At 43.8% G+C, this 14,314-nt stretch overlaps 1 long non-coding RNA gene across 1 annotated transcript in view; it reads right to left on the reverse strand.

Annotated features, from left to right (window-relative positions):
- The window catches only part of LOC122456955, a 20,476-nt gene continuing 6,162 nt past the window's right edge, over positions 1-14,314 (reverse strand). The window contains exons 2-3 of the long non-coding RNA XR_006276153.1: positions 9,084-9,091; positions 1-13 (exon numbers count right to left, since the gene is read on the reverse strand). This is a non-coding gene — a long non-coding RNA (uncharacterized LOC122456955). The remainder of the gene's footprint in view (positions 14-9,083; positions 9,092-14,314) is intronic.

Below are 14,314 nucleotides of genomic sequence, written 5' to 3' on the forward strand. Positions count from 1 at the left end.
GTAAAAACAAGTCCTGGGAGGCTTTTGAGGAGGAGGGCCATGGGGTGAAAGGGGACAAAGCTGAGATTCACAAGGACATCAAAGGCAAGAGAAGATTATTGAGGATGGTTAGAATTCCACTGGAAACAGGAAAGGGTTTCTGTAGCAGGTGTGGCAAAGTGAACTGAGAAAACCAGACAATAGAAGTCAGTGCAGCTATGGAGTCTGCTCTACACCATGAAATAGGGAGAATGAAAAACAACATGATCTATAAAACAGTCTTTCTACCTCTTGTCTCTCATTAGACACAGACAAACAGCTTCATTGAACATGCAAGACCTTTAGAAGCCTTGTCAGCTTTCCATTCCCCTTCTTAGGATTATACATACTGTAAAATCCACAGAAGTTAAGTGATGGAACAACAAACTATGTAATCTATCTGTGATATATAAAATCATCCATCTCCCTACAAGTGAAAAATATAGTCCACTGAGAGAGATTTACAGATATTAGACTGAAAATATTTGTGATTGTCCTGATATTAATAAAAATACAGAAAGGAATTACGATGTTTAAGTTTAGGAAAACTGCATATGTATTAAATGTAAATTGAGTAAAACTTTGCACATACAGCCCTTTTCTTAAAGCAGTTTTAAAAACTAATCAATTCTACCAATCTCTTTTCCATTTTACATATGGGGAAACAAGCATGGAGAACTCATGTGACTTACTCCAAGTCCCAGAGCCTGACTGTGGCAGAATACAGAAGAGAACCTGGGTGTCAAGCCCCATCTTACGTTGTAACCTCTAGATAGCACTCTTCACCAGCCTCACTAGTATGTAAATATTCAAACGAGTAGTATGTAAATAGAATGTGATGGAAGGCAGTTGCTCAGACTGAGCATTTAAGGGTCTAGAAAGAGACAACAGTTGATTTCTATGGTTTTGGTCAGAAACCTCATAACTTTTCCCTACTTTGTCATAAGGTAGCCTCATTCAGATTCAAGGAGTCATAACATTTCCAACTACTATTGTTGGTTTAGGGACTTTGGATCAGATTTACAAGGGTAATTAGGTGTCTAAAGATGCAGATAGGTGCCTAGTGGGATTTTCAGAAGGACCTATTTGCATTTTTAGGTGTTCAAATATCTTTATAAATCTGGTCCTTTAGTAATATTCCCCCTTGGCTAACAGTAACTGCCTTGGGAATGAGAAACAGTGCTTTCATCATATCTCTGTGCAGAAGGCAACCCATCCTGGTGCTGAAAGACCAAGCTGAGCATGCACACACAAAAATTGACCGCAGCAGCATGTACAGAAGGGGACTTTGTAGGCTGACTGAAAAGATAAGTTTTACAACTGGAGATGTGGAAGTGTGCAGAAGGTAAGTAACTTGCCCAAGATCACGAAGTTAGAGGAGAACTTCAAAGTCCTGACCCCCAGTCCTCTGTTCTTACTGTTGGGCCACCCTGTAACAGGTTTTGGAGCGACCAAGTAAACAAACTGTCTTTTTCCTGCCAACAAAAGTCAATCTTTTAGCAAGAATATTCTCAACAAATGTGCTGAAACTACTGTTCCAATTAGTAATATCGTAGCTACAATTACTCATGGTGATTGATTTTCCCAGTGCTGCTCATTATACAATCCTGATTATTACTCTCTTAATCACAATAATAATCCTATTTTCTTTTCAACAGTTCCTCTTGCTGTCTCCATTATGTGTCCATACTGCATTTCCCACATTCCTTTTCCCCATTTCCCCTCCCTGCAATGCACATGCATCCCCTCAAGCTTGTCTTTGAGGACTTCAGAAAAGCAGAAAGTCAAGAAGCTCTTTCAAAAATCCCTACCGAGTCTTGTTAATGAAACTTCTTTTCTCTGAGTAGCTTCTTGCTGCTGCTTCGTTGAGTTCAATAATGCTTCACCAGAGTAATTCAACCAACTTTGCTGGTAATTTCCTGCATCCTGTTTTCCTTTTGAAAAGATGTTCCAGACAGCCTAATTATAAAGAAAAGATGACGTTCTCCACAAAGCTTTCAGAAACATCAGCCCTTCCTGTGATATGATGTGGCTGCATTTTTTTGTTAGCAGGATCTCCTAGAGACCTTGAGCCACTGGAAATGAGAGAGATGCAGTGTACAAATGATGCCCTCATTTCCTCCAGGGAGAAACAAGTTAGCTGATTGATTGTAGGCATTGTGTTTCATGGGAGCAGAGACAATGATTGCTGTGCATACAAGTGGGCAACTGTGAGATTCTTTTTCTAGGAGCTAGATCTTTTGTATTTTTGGTGCCCTCCCTCTTATTATCCTCTTTTACAGACATGCACACCTTTCCTTTTAGCTATCATCTCTCCTAGCCCAGGAGAATTCAACGGGTCACCCTTTCGAGCATGTCCGATATGCTTATTAATTGGCTTGGCATGACAGCCCTGAGCCATGGTTTTCCAACTGCGGGTGGCGGAATGGAAGGCACTGGGTCACGACGGCTCTGGTCAGCACCATCAACCGGGCCCTTAAAAATCTCGTCGGCGGGGCTGCCCAGCTAAGGCAGACTAGTCCCTACCTGTTCTGACACCGCGCTGCGCCCTGGAAGCAGCCAGCCACAGGTCTGGCTTTTAGGCAGGGGGGCCACGGGGCTCTGCATGTTGCCCCCACCCCGAGCACTGGCTTCGCACTCCCATTGGGCAAGGGGAGCTGGGGGGGGCGGTGCCCATGGGTGAGAGCTGTGCACCTCTGCCTAGGAGCTGGATCTGCTGCTGGCCACTTCCAAGGCGCAGTGCGGTCCATGGTGCCTGGACAGGCAGGAAGCCTACCACTGCACCCCCAATGCGCTGCTGACCAGGAGCCGCCTGAGGTAACCCTGCATCCCAATCCCCTGCCCCAGCCCTGAGCCCCCCCAACCCAAAACCCCTTCCTGCACCCCAAGCTCCTCATCCCTGGCCCCACCCCAGAGCCTCCACCCCAGCCCAGAGCCCTGACCCCCTCCCACACCCCAAACCTCTACCCCAGCCCTGAGCACCCTCCCACACCCTGAACCCCTCATTCCTGGCCCCAACCTGCAGGCCTCACCCCCACACCCCAACCCTCTACCCCAGCCCTGAGCCCCTCCCACACCCCAAACCCCTCATCCCCGGCCCCACCCCAGAGCCTGCACCCCCAGCCCAGAGCCCTGAGCCCCTCCCACACCCCAAACCCCTCATCCCCAGCTCCGCTGGGCTGCAAGCATCAACAATTTTCTTCAACTGGGTCACCAGAAAAAAAGTTTGAAAACCACTGGTGTAGAGGACGTTTTACTTGATCCCAGCTGATGTCCTGGAAAATGAAGAGGGAGAGAGAGCCCTTAGCATGTTTATATTCTAGACAGCAGTGGTTCTCCAGCCGCTTGCAGCCCGGTCAGCACACAGCTGCAGCCCATGTGACATCCTCAGGGTCATGCAGATAGTATATATATTGTGTGGATGCGGCCCACATAATGCACAGAGAGCTGCATATGCAGCCCAAGGTAGTAAATAGGTTGGGAATCACTGCTGGCATAACAGTAGATATTATCCATTAGAATAGCTAGTACTTTCTTCAAAACTTAAGTTGCTGTTCTTGTCCCAATAAGTTTCTGCAATAGTAAGTCCCCACATTGCTTTTAAAAAGTATTTCCTTTTACCCATTATTAAATATGTCTCTTTTTAACTTCACTGAATATTTGAAAAAGGAGAGATCAGATTGCAAAGAAGAAAATAAATAAGACATGGAATTAAGAACATGACTAAAGGAAACTGCTCACTGAGAATAAATTCTTAGGAATGTATTCTCAATTTATTTATACACTCAAGGGCTCTTCACTCCCCTGAAGCTGTGAAATTCAAAGCGCATTGTGTCTCTCTGGGAGCAGAGCATAAACAGAAAGGGACTCCTCTAAAGTAAAATATTTGACAACATTTTCCTAGCATTTCAAGTACATACTCATGAGATGAAATCATGGCTGCGCACCTCAGCAAACAGTTTTACGATTAGTTAAAATACTGCATCTTGAAATACCTTGAGGACAAATGTATACAAGACCTTATAAAGAAGGTGTGGGCAGCTCATAATCTCTGTATCCCAGTTATCCCAGCTGTGACATGGGGATAATAATCCTTATATGCTTTCATAAAGTGCTTTGAGATGTGCGCTATATAAATGTAATAAATATAAAAATACAATTATCACTCAAGTCCTGCCTGCAGCCCCAACATAATAGATGTTTCTGTTAAAATAACCATAGTAAAATAATTAACATGTACTTTGTAGTTAGTAGGCTTCTGAGTTAACGCTCAGACAGCACTGTGTAATGGTGGCACTTCAAACACAGCAATTGTTAATTGTTTCATGGGGGATCGTTTTAAATACACCAGCTACTTAGATTACATGCGGAACGTGACAAGCTTGCCAATACTTATTTCCTCTCTCTCTGACCTGTCTGTGTCTCCCAGTGCATGCTTACTAATTGAGACAAATAGGCATGAATAATGTGGGTTGGTTTTCTGCACAAAGTTGCAGTCTCTTATAAGTGACTTATAACTGTGAGACTTATAACTGTGAGAATGTTTGCAGTGCAATGGCATTGGGGATTTGGAAACATCCTTAAGTTTCTGCTCTTTGGGCAGGCTGGCCAAGTTCATCAGAGAACAAGCATGTAGAAGAAGAAAACATCCCTCTTGTGAGCCTTGGTCCTGTGGGGTGCTGAGCACTGTTAGTGAGATCCTAAACACCTGCAATTCCCATTGACAGTAATGGGAGTGGAAGGCACTCAACACCGTCAAGATCCGGTCCTTAGGCTGTAGAAATTTACCAGACATTTCCAACATTGGTTCAGATGAACTACTAGCCTGTCTGGCTCAGGTTGCCATTTTCAGTTAAAACTGCTGGAGAGTAAGTCAAAATGAAACTGTAGTAAAAATGGGTTTGTCCGTCAAAGCCTTATGTTCATTACTACTCTCCCCAGCTTTAACAACTGATTCAATGTTTGAACTGGTGGAAGTTTTGGGGAAAGACCTTAGACAATATCTAACCTGTGGAGCATTGCTAATGAGTGTCCCATGGGAGGCTGCAAATCCTGATCTCTATGCAGCTGTCTCTGCAGCATCAGCGATCTATGACAAAAGGGGACTGAGTTACTGGGGCCAATGGTGATGACCGGCTTATGCTGCATCTTGGAATATTATCTTTGATTCACACTGGCACGTGTTACAGAGAGAGCAGACTGATTGCCACAGGATAGTCCTGAGAGCACTGATGGTGTTTTATTCATTCCAATATTGCAGGTGCCCGTGAGGTATGGGGAAGAGGGTGATATCTGGGGGGGGTGCTTGCTGGTGGAGGGGGTTTAAGAAGAAATTCTCTTGGAGACCCTACATCTCTTGTAATGAAGAATAGCAGGATAATGTTGGTGTTACTATCACAATTTTAGGGTAAGTGAGGTGTACAGGATCAAAGCCATAATAGTCAAAGTTCCTATGGCATAGGTCTGTTAGAAGCAGAACTGCTTTAATCAATATAATAATAATACCTCACTTTTATATGAGAGACAAGGTGGCTCAGGTGGTATCTTTTATTGTACCAACTTCTGTTGGTGAAAGAGATAAACTTTCAAGCTCCACAGAGCTCTTCTTCAGTAGATTTCAAAGCATTTTAACAAAGGAGAGCAGTGTCATTATCCCTATTTTATAGATGGGGAAACTGAGGCACATATACGTGCATTACCTGAAGTCCGGTCTGCCTTGGGGCATATATTTTAATATTTTTTTAAAAATGGCTTTTTAGACTTCTAGTTATGTTCTGAGTAAAGGAAATTCCTATATGTTCAACAGACACACACCCTTTATAAATAGATCTCCCATAAGCCCTTTCTCCCTACAGGTTTGCCCAAAGACAGGCTTCTCTTTCTTCATCTCTGAAGCTACTACAGGTTTCTAGGTCTGTCTGAGGTAAGTAAGAGAGAATTTTGTTGCTCCTGTTCATATTGCCTTGCAAGGTTCTAGACATGCTATGTCAAGGGGAAAAAATAACTCGTGGCCTTCATTTATTTTGCTCTTTTATTATTTATTAAGAATGATTCATGTCCTTTTTTTTTTTTAAGTGTTTCTTCCTCTTTGTTTGTAACCAAAGGAAATAGCAGCACGAATCTCAAGTCTGATCTTTAGTGTTTGTCAGGATTTCTTGGATGAATCAGGACTTGTAGCTTTCTCAGCCTTTAATTGAAGAAGTAAGGTGTTGAACCCTTAAGAGAGAGAGCTTTTCTAGGTGCTTTTGTTTTTGTTACTGATTGCTAACCCCTATTACTAAAGTTGCAAATAGTCTGAATAGCAATGACTTCCCCCTCTCAACAATCAAATTTTATTTACGTATGATTTTTGATGTCCTCATTCTAGGAGTTTTTCATTAGTCCAGGGTAGGTAACACCTGAATTTATAATGCAGGAGGAATCTCTTCCCTTCTGTTCTCTCCCCACCTCCCTTTTAAAAGAAAGCGGGGCCTAAAACCCCTTTTCCCCTTTCTGCCTTCAGAATGAGTTTGATCACCTTTGGGGGTCACCTTTGCCCTACAGTGTCAGGAAGCAACCCTATCCCAAGGGGTCTACAAATTGTCTGAGCCCAGGTGCTGATATTTACTGTAACTTAGTCTAGTGAGAAATTGGGCAACATTTTGTAATATGTTTCTAGAGCCACTCTGAAAGAAAGCAGGGTGGTGTTGTCCAGGAAGCTGGGTCTAGGTCTAGATTATTTAACTGAAGACTTCATTTAAAAAAATAAATAAAGAGGGGATGGGGAAACAGACCCATTTCTCCTGGTCTGCTAAACCCAGGGAAAGGGGATAAATGGTGTCTAATTTTGAACCACCAATGGTCTTTGCTGCTGTTCAGTGTTAAATTATACTTGTATCCAGAAGCCCTGTTGTGGGATGTGCTGTACAAAGAAAGATGCAGTCACTGTCCCAAGGAGACTACAATATAAGAAGATAATTGACAGGAAGAGGAGGGAATGGGATACACTTAAAATATTTGCATGTACTTTAAAAATCAGATGTGACTATTGTGTAAATGTATTATAAATAAGTTTAGCTCACACTTCGTTAAGCTGCCTCTTAGTTTAGCCCTCACTAAGGGCTTCTCTTCACTACAAAGTTAATTCAAGTTATCCACGCCCAAGTGAACTCGACTGAGAGCAGACATGCTGAAAAATAATCCTCAAACTGCACAGGGTGATTGTGTTAGCAGCTGATAAATTGTGCTAACTCAAACTGCAGCCTGTACCTATTGACCAACCAGCAAGCTTCAGTCAAAAGCACCACCATAATGGAGTTAAGAGTTTGCGTGTCGTTGGGACTGGAGTTATAACTCAAGTTAATTCTGCAGTGAAGAAGAGCACTAATTGGATGATTACTCACTTGTCTGGGTGGTAGATGGATGTGCTGTACAAAGAAGAAACAGTCACTGCCCCAAGGAGACTACAATGTAAGAAGATAATTGACATGAAGAGTAGGGAATGGGATACACAAAATAGATTTCTTCCGGGCACTGTGGCAAAGGTGGGGCTTGAGGAGGGGATAGTAAGTAACCTTATCTATCAGTCCAGAGATGGACACGTTTGGCCTTATGAAAATCTAAACTTGACTAGTGAGATTTTGCAAACCCTCTGCTGCTGTCTCTCATTATTATGTGTAACCCTAATCCCTATGCATGGGAGAGAGGAAGGTGGTGATCAGGGCTAACTGGTGGATACCCAGTTACGTGCTGCCATGCGTATCATCTCTGGCACCCTGCGTCTGACTCCACTCCCATGGCTCCCAGTTCTGAGCAATATTGCTGCTCCTCATATCAGACGAGAGGTTGCCACTGGCAAGTTACTGGAGAAAGTATGCGCCAACTCATGCCTGCAGCTGCACAATGACCTTTTAAAATCACCAGCTGCACATTTGCCGTCACGTTGTCCATTATGGTATCATCCGCTACGCCAAGATATTAGTGCAGAATCACTCTGGCGAGAGGAATGGATATCTGTTATAATCCCCAACCAAAAGAAAAGGAGGACTTGTGGCACCTTAGAGACTAACAAATTTATTTGAGCATAAGCTTTCGTGAGCTACAGCCCACTTCATCGGTGAGCTGTGGCTCACGAAAGCTTATGCTCAAATAAATTTGTTAGTCTCTAAGGTGCCACAAGTACTCCTTTTCTTTTTCCGGATACAGACTAACATGGCTGCTACTCTGAAACCCTCCCCAACCAATCCCTCATTGCCAACCCCACAATCTGCCTGCCTGGTTTTGACCTGTTCCATCACCAATGGCCCCTGTTGAACAGGTTCTGGACAGGGCAAGGTCTCTGTGCAGCCGACCAGTGTCACTGGGGCCTTCGTGACAGCCCTTTGTGCAGCTGTGACGCCACACAGCCGATGACGCATATTGTCGAGGAATGCCTGATGACTAGGTTCAGCGGTGGCCTAGAAGAACTGCATCACGCTACTGAAGATGCCATTGCTTGGCTAGATGACTATGCACATGCTAAATAAATAAAATCAGGGCTAACAAGGTGTTGGCAATTTGTAATTTCAATTCCTGTAACCGGCTGAACCACTCAAATGTTTCACATTTTGCATGCCAGTAGAAGTGTTGTGTGAGTCGTTTGACAACAAAGAGCTATGTTTAGGGTTTCTCATGCTGATTCTCTTCCCAGCTGGGTGAAATCTCTCCCTTCCCTTCACAGCTCTGTCTATCCTCTGACTGTAGAGTAGAACCTGAAGGAAACCAGTGTAAATCTATTGAATATCTTACCTGAAAGTTTTAATTAGGGAACATAAAGGCTAGATTGGGATAGTCCCCTTGAGGCTTGTACCATTTATAAATAATCCTAAATCAAACAACACTTCTGTTTATTTCAGTCTATAAATAAAACAATAATCTTACACCTCCATTCGTCTGTGAAACATCCAACAAAAAAATTTAGCTGAATTTTAGCAAGTATGAAGAGGTGTTACCAAACACCACAGTACAGGAAAACAAAGTTCAGTTGGTTTTTATTCCAAAAACTGAGCATTTGCACGGTTCCTTAATTAATACACAACCCAATACACACTCTCTGCTTTCAACTTATGTCCATTCAATTAGCACCCTATTAATAATATACAGGCCTAACACTGCTCTGTCACTCAACTGCTGCCTTCTGCCTTTTACTTTTTTATATGTACTCTGACACTTGCTGTCTGTAATAAAATAAGGAAAAAAGCATCTGGGGAAAATATCCAGCCTGCAAAACAGTCAGAGAAATAGGGATGTTAGAGGAAGTTTTCCTCATTGGGAGAAAAATTAGTGACACAGCCCCGTAGTGAATGTTGTTTGTCCCTTATTCACACCCTGTACACAGATGCTGATCATTTTGAACAAGGTTGCAATGTAGCCATAAAGTAGCATACATATTGCCTAACATGTAGTAAAGAACTAAACTATGGATTCATGCAAGCTAATTACTTTAAATGTCAATCTACAATATTTTCAGATTGAATTATGTTGTTTACCCCCCTCTTGCTGTTCACTTATGAAAACATTAAACAGAACAAGGCCCAACATTGATTCCTGCAGCACTTTGCTGGACATGCAGCTTGATACTATCATTTCTTACCAGTGCTTTTTGTTTAGTTCTCCTGCTTCTTCTTCCCCTCTATTTATATCTACATTGGTCCAGTGAGGGACAGATAGATTGTATTGACAGCCTGCCAACTCATTTTGATCCTGACATGCAAGACCCCAGTTTGTCCACTCTTGGACCTGTCTAAGCAGAAATGGGTTATTGTAAAAAGCTGTATGATTATGAATTAACCTGGCTGAGATGATAGTTGGTTAACCTGAATAAGAGCTCCAAAGTCACTTTCACTTGTCACCTAAAGCCCAACTTGATCTCAGATCTCCAGTTTTAGGATTCTATCAAGTTATCCACAATGACAAAAGTGTGTGCATCTGTTGCACAGTCTGTCTCTCTATCCATTGCACAAATTGGAATGATTGTCAGTTTCTTTTAAAAAGGGGCTCAAGAATCAAGGGCTACTGCAATTCAGAACTGAGGTCCATTGGCATCACTGTGAAACTTGCACAGCATCTGTCTCTATACCACTCTTCCAAAAGGGGAATCTCTTTGGAGCTGGGTGGGGAGTGCAGGAGTGCCACTGTAATACAAAAGAGGAAAGGCCTGTGTAGCACCCTAGAGCTGAACTATGAGTAGGAACTGCTGAGTTATTCAGCACTGCAAGCCTACAGATGATGGAGGGGGTATCTATTATCAGAGGGGTAGTTGTGTTAGTCTGTATCCACAAAAACAATGAGGAGTCCAGTGGCACCTTAAAGACTAACAAATTTATTTGGGAATAAGCTTTCGTAGGTAAAAAACCCACTTCTTCAGATGCATGGAGTATCTATAAAGCTTTTTTTGAGCAGGGAGAAATCCCTCTCCACGCTGTTAAAGGAACCACGTTCAAACTATTATTTGGCTGCTATAAACAGGAGCTTTGACTAAACTAAGAAATGAGAAATTCTTGAATTAATTATTAAATCTCCTGCACCCCCTGGCTGTCCCATCACGAGTGTCCAAATTCCCCACTGGCGAAAAATGGCACGACGCAGAAGTTGGCACTGATTAGCCGTGCTCTGTGTACTGAACTGCTGCCCACAGGATAAAGCACTTGGCACAGAGGAGATTGAGCTCTCCAGTGCAGAACCTGTATTTGCACAGTGCCTTGTGTGCCCTCCCAGAAACAAATGGTAAATTGTCTGTCATGAAAGGCTGTATTGTGACCCCAAAACCTGAAATTAGGACATCACAACGGTCTGAAAGCTGAACAAAGGAGGGGAACATTTTTAGTCACACCATTTCAAAGATTTTGACCTATTTAACACCTGGCTAAGGAACAGGCTGGAGAAAGGAAGTCTTTGAGATCTAGCACTAGAAAGAGGGAGCTATTCTAAAAACTTTATTTGAGCATAAGCTTTTGTGAGCTAAGGCTCACTTCATCAGATGCATCAGGAAAGCTTATGCTCAAATAAATTTGTTAGTCTCTAAGGTGCCACAAGTCCTCCTTTTCTTTTTTGTGAATACAGACTAACACGGCTGCTACTCTGAATTCTAAAAACTGAACACCCTTTTCCCTCCAATGAAGGTGAGAGAGTTTACAAACTAAATCTGAGAGCTCCAAATAATCCACCAGAAAAATTAGGGGCGACCAGCTATACCATTGCTAGTATTTTGCTAGCTTTTAAAAAAAAAACAACTGAATTAAAAATAAAAGCCGTGCTTTCTACAGACACCAAAAAGAAACGAGGGCGCCCCATGCCGCTTAAAATAACCCTGGGCAAATCCTAGTTAATGCTCTCTGTGGTCACGTTTCACGACTCAGAGGTGTCTTCTGCCTCGCAATCTCTTCTGATGTCTCTGTGGGTGTAGGCGGGTTTCAGAGTAGCAGCCGTGTTAGTCTGTATTCGCAAAAAGAAAAGGAGTACTTGTGACACCTTAGAGACTAACACATTTATTTGAGCATAAGCTTTTGTGAGCTACGGCTCACTTCATCAGATGCATCAGGAAAGCTTATGCTCAAATAAATTTGTTAGTCTCTAAGGTGCCACAAGTCCTCCTTTTCTTTTTGGGTGTAGACGGTGGCGTGCTCGGGCTGCTTTCGGAGCGTCTGGCTCCCATTCTGAATGTCTGGGGCTGGATTTCCCCGCTCCACCAACAAAAAAAAGGAACAACAAGAGCCCCCCCGCCAAAAAATAAAAACAAGCCGAAGGAAGGAAACAGCCCTGCCCCTACTCCCGGGTGAAAGCCGGCTCCTCCGGGGGACCGGGCTGCGGAGAGAGACGTGCACACCCATTGCTCGGGCTCTCCTCCTCGTCTGGGCGCTCGGGTGCAATGTGTAACCTGCACCGCCCGCCGAGCATGGCTGCGGGATTTTTTTTATTTATTTACTCCCCCCCCACACCCCCTTCAGCCAAAGCAGCACATCCCTAGCGGGCTGCAGGCACGGAGGAGCGGCTGCTGCCGCCGGACGGAGCATCGCCTGCGCTGGAAAGCCGCTGCACCAGCCTCTCCCTTCCCTCCAGCTGCTGTCGGGGGCAACGGATTGCAAAGCGGGGGGGGGGGGGCCGCCGGGCAGAGGGTCGGGGAAGACACGGTGCAATCCGTACAAAAAGAAAAGGAGGACTTGTGGCACCTCAGAGGCTCACACATTTGTTTGAGCATCAGCTTTCCTGAGCAGCGCATTGAAACGCAGCGGGCTGGCAAGCTGCGGCTGCCTGGATTGGTGTTTTGTTTTGTCGTCCCCCTTCTTCTCCCCCCCCCCCCCCAGCTGTAATTCTCTGGCTTGTGTTTAACCCTGAAGGGGACGGGGGAGGAGAGCATTTGTGGGAAAGATTGGATCTGCGGGAGGTTAAAAATATAGGGCGCTCTTCAACACGCATTGCAAAAGAATAATACTAATAATGCAAGGGCACAAGAGCATAGATGCTGGAGCTAGGGGTGCGGGGGCCGGCTTGAAGCGGTCTCCATCCTATCCAGGGTTTACAGTTCGGTTTCATGGCTCTCAGCACCCCCCTTCCCCCCCCACGGTACAAATTGGTCCACTAGAGGCTTCTAATGTTTGTTCTGAAATTTAATCCTCCAGCCCCGAGGAAACCTCCCTGTAAATAAGTGAGGAGGGGGCAAGTCAGATGGGGGACATGAGAGGAAGAAATCTTACCCCCCCCAGGACCCCTCCCCAAAGCAATAGTGCGACCAGGGCCCGCTTCTCCCCAGTCAAAGGCAGGGGAGCAGATCTAAGGGATGTGCAGGCTGCTGCTTTATTTCAGCAGGGATGATGTGTAAACATGTAGATAATTACTAGGTGAGGGGGTGACAGGAAGAGAACTTGTGTGCCCAGGTTGGCTTTTTTTTTAAAGGGGGGGGCATGAATTTTAAAAAAGGCCTTTCTAGCTCCCAGGCATATTTGACTTTCCTGAGTGGTGCATCGAATGGCTTGAAAAGGCGAGGTGTGGAAATGAGCATTTGCTTGGCATTTTGTGTTCTGTAAACAAGGCTGTTTAGCGCAGACCAGCCAGAGAAGATCAAGTCATCCACGTCTTGACAAAAAAGCTGTACTGTAAGAGTCTCTAGTGGGCTACTCTCTTTAGAGCCTTGAATTTTCAAAATGCGTAATAGGCTTTTAAATATAACAATGGAAAAATGCATCATCTCTAGCACTTTCTGTCCAAGGATAATAAAGTGTTACAGCAGTGATCAATCCCAAGTGGTCAAAAGTGAGTCAAGTTCCCAAATATCAAGAGAATGGCTTTAAAAATCATGTTTTTTTCTAAATAATCAGTGTTGGTTTTTTATTTGCCGTCTAGTTTTGAACCTTTTAGGGTTAATGTTTTCATGCTTTTCTCCCCAACCACAAGGTCTAGGAACTATTCTTACATATGAATCTCTGCTTTAATTAAATCAATTGTCTCCAGGAGCTGGGTCTTTAAGAATAACCACACATATTACAAGATTTTATGATAAAATTGCAAGAATCAACAGAATTAGTTACAGCTCTCCATGTTTGCACAAAGTTGGGAAATATTCCCATTTTACAGAGGGCAGAGAAACAGCATACTACAGAAACTAGGTGATTTGCCCAAGGTCCCACAAATCAATGGCGGAGATGGGAACAGAGCCTCGGTCTCCCTCATTCTAAGGACTAGATATCTATCCTTTCTAGGTTTCAGAGTAGCAGCCGTGTTAGTCTGTATTCGCAAAAAGAAAAGGAGAACTTGTGGCACTTTAGAGACTAACAAATTTATTAGAGCATAAGCTTTCGTGAGCTACAGCTCACTTCATCGGATGCATTATCCTTTCTAGATACCCTCCTCTCCCTATTCTGAACAGTGAAACATTAGCAGTGAAATATTACTGTTGGGGAAGTCTGTGTGTCTTTGGATTAAATGTATGTAACTTAATTTTTATGAGGAAAAAAACCAGGTTTTCAGTATGGGTGTGGTGGTGGGGAATAGCATAGAAAACCTACTATGCTGGGACCCTATTAGGCCCTCCTTACTGAGGCCAAGCTTCCAAGTAATCAGTGGTAACAAGCCTGCATTTCTTATACATCCATTGTGGTCTCCCTTCCTAAAGCATGAATGCAATAAGCTGATGGATCTTTTACTCATTGTGCACCCAAGACTCCAAGTCACTGGGACCTTGGCCTGAGTAAAGAGGATTGACTAGGGCTAACCCAGGAGGGTTTTGCAAGTCAATTCCCAGCTTTCTTGGGAAACAGTCCTGTTCTGTAAAGTGCCATGTCCA

The sequence above is a fragment of the Dermochelys coriacea genome, chromosome 17 (assembly GCF_009764565.3).
Source record: "Dermochelys coriacea isolate rDerCor1 chromosome 17, rDerCor1.pri.v4, whole genome shotgun sequence".
Lineage (NCBI taxonomy): Eukaryota > Metazoa > Chordata > Testudines > Dermochelyidae > Dermochelys > Dermochelys coriacea.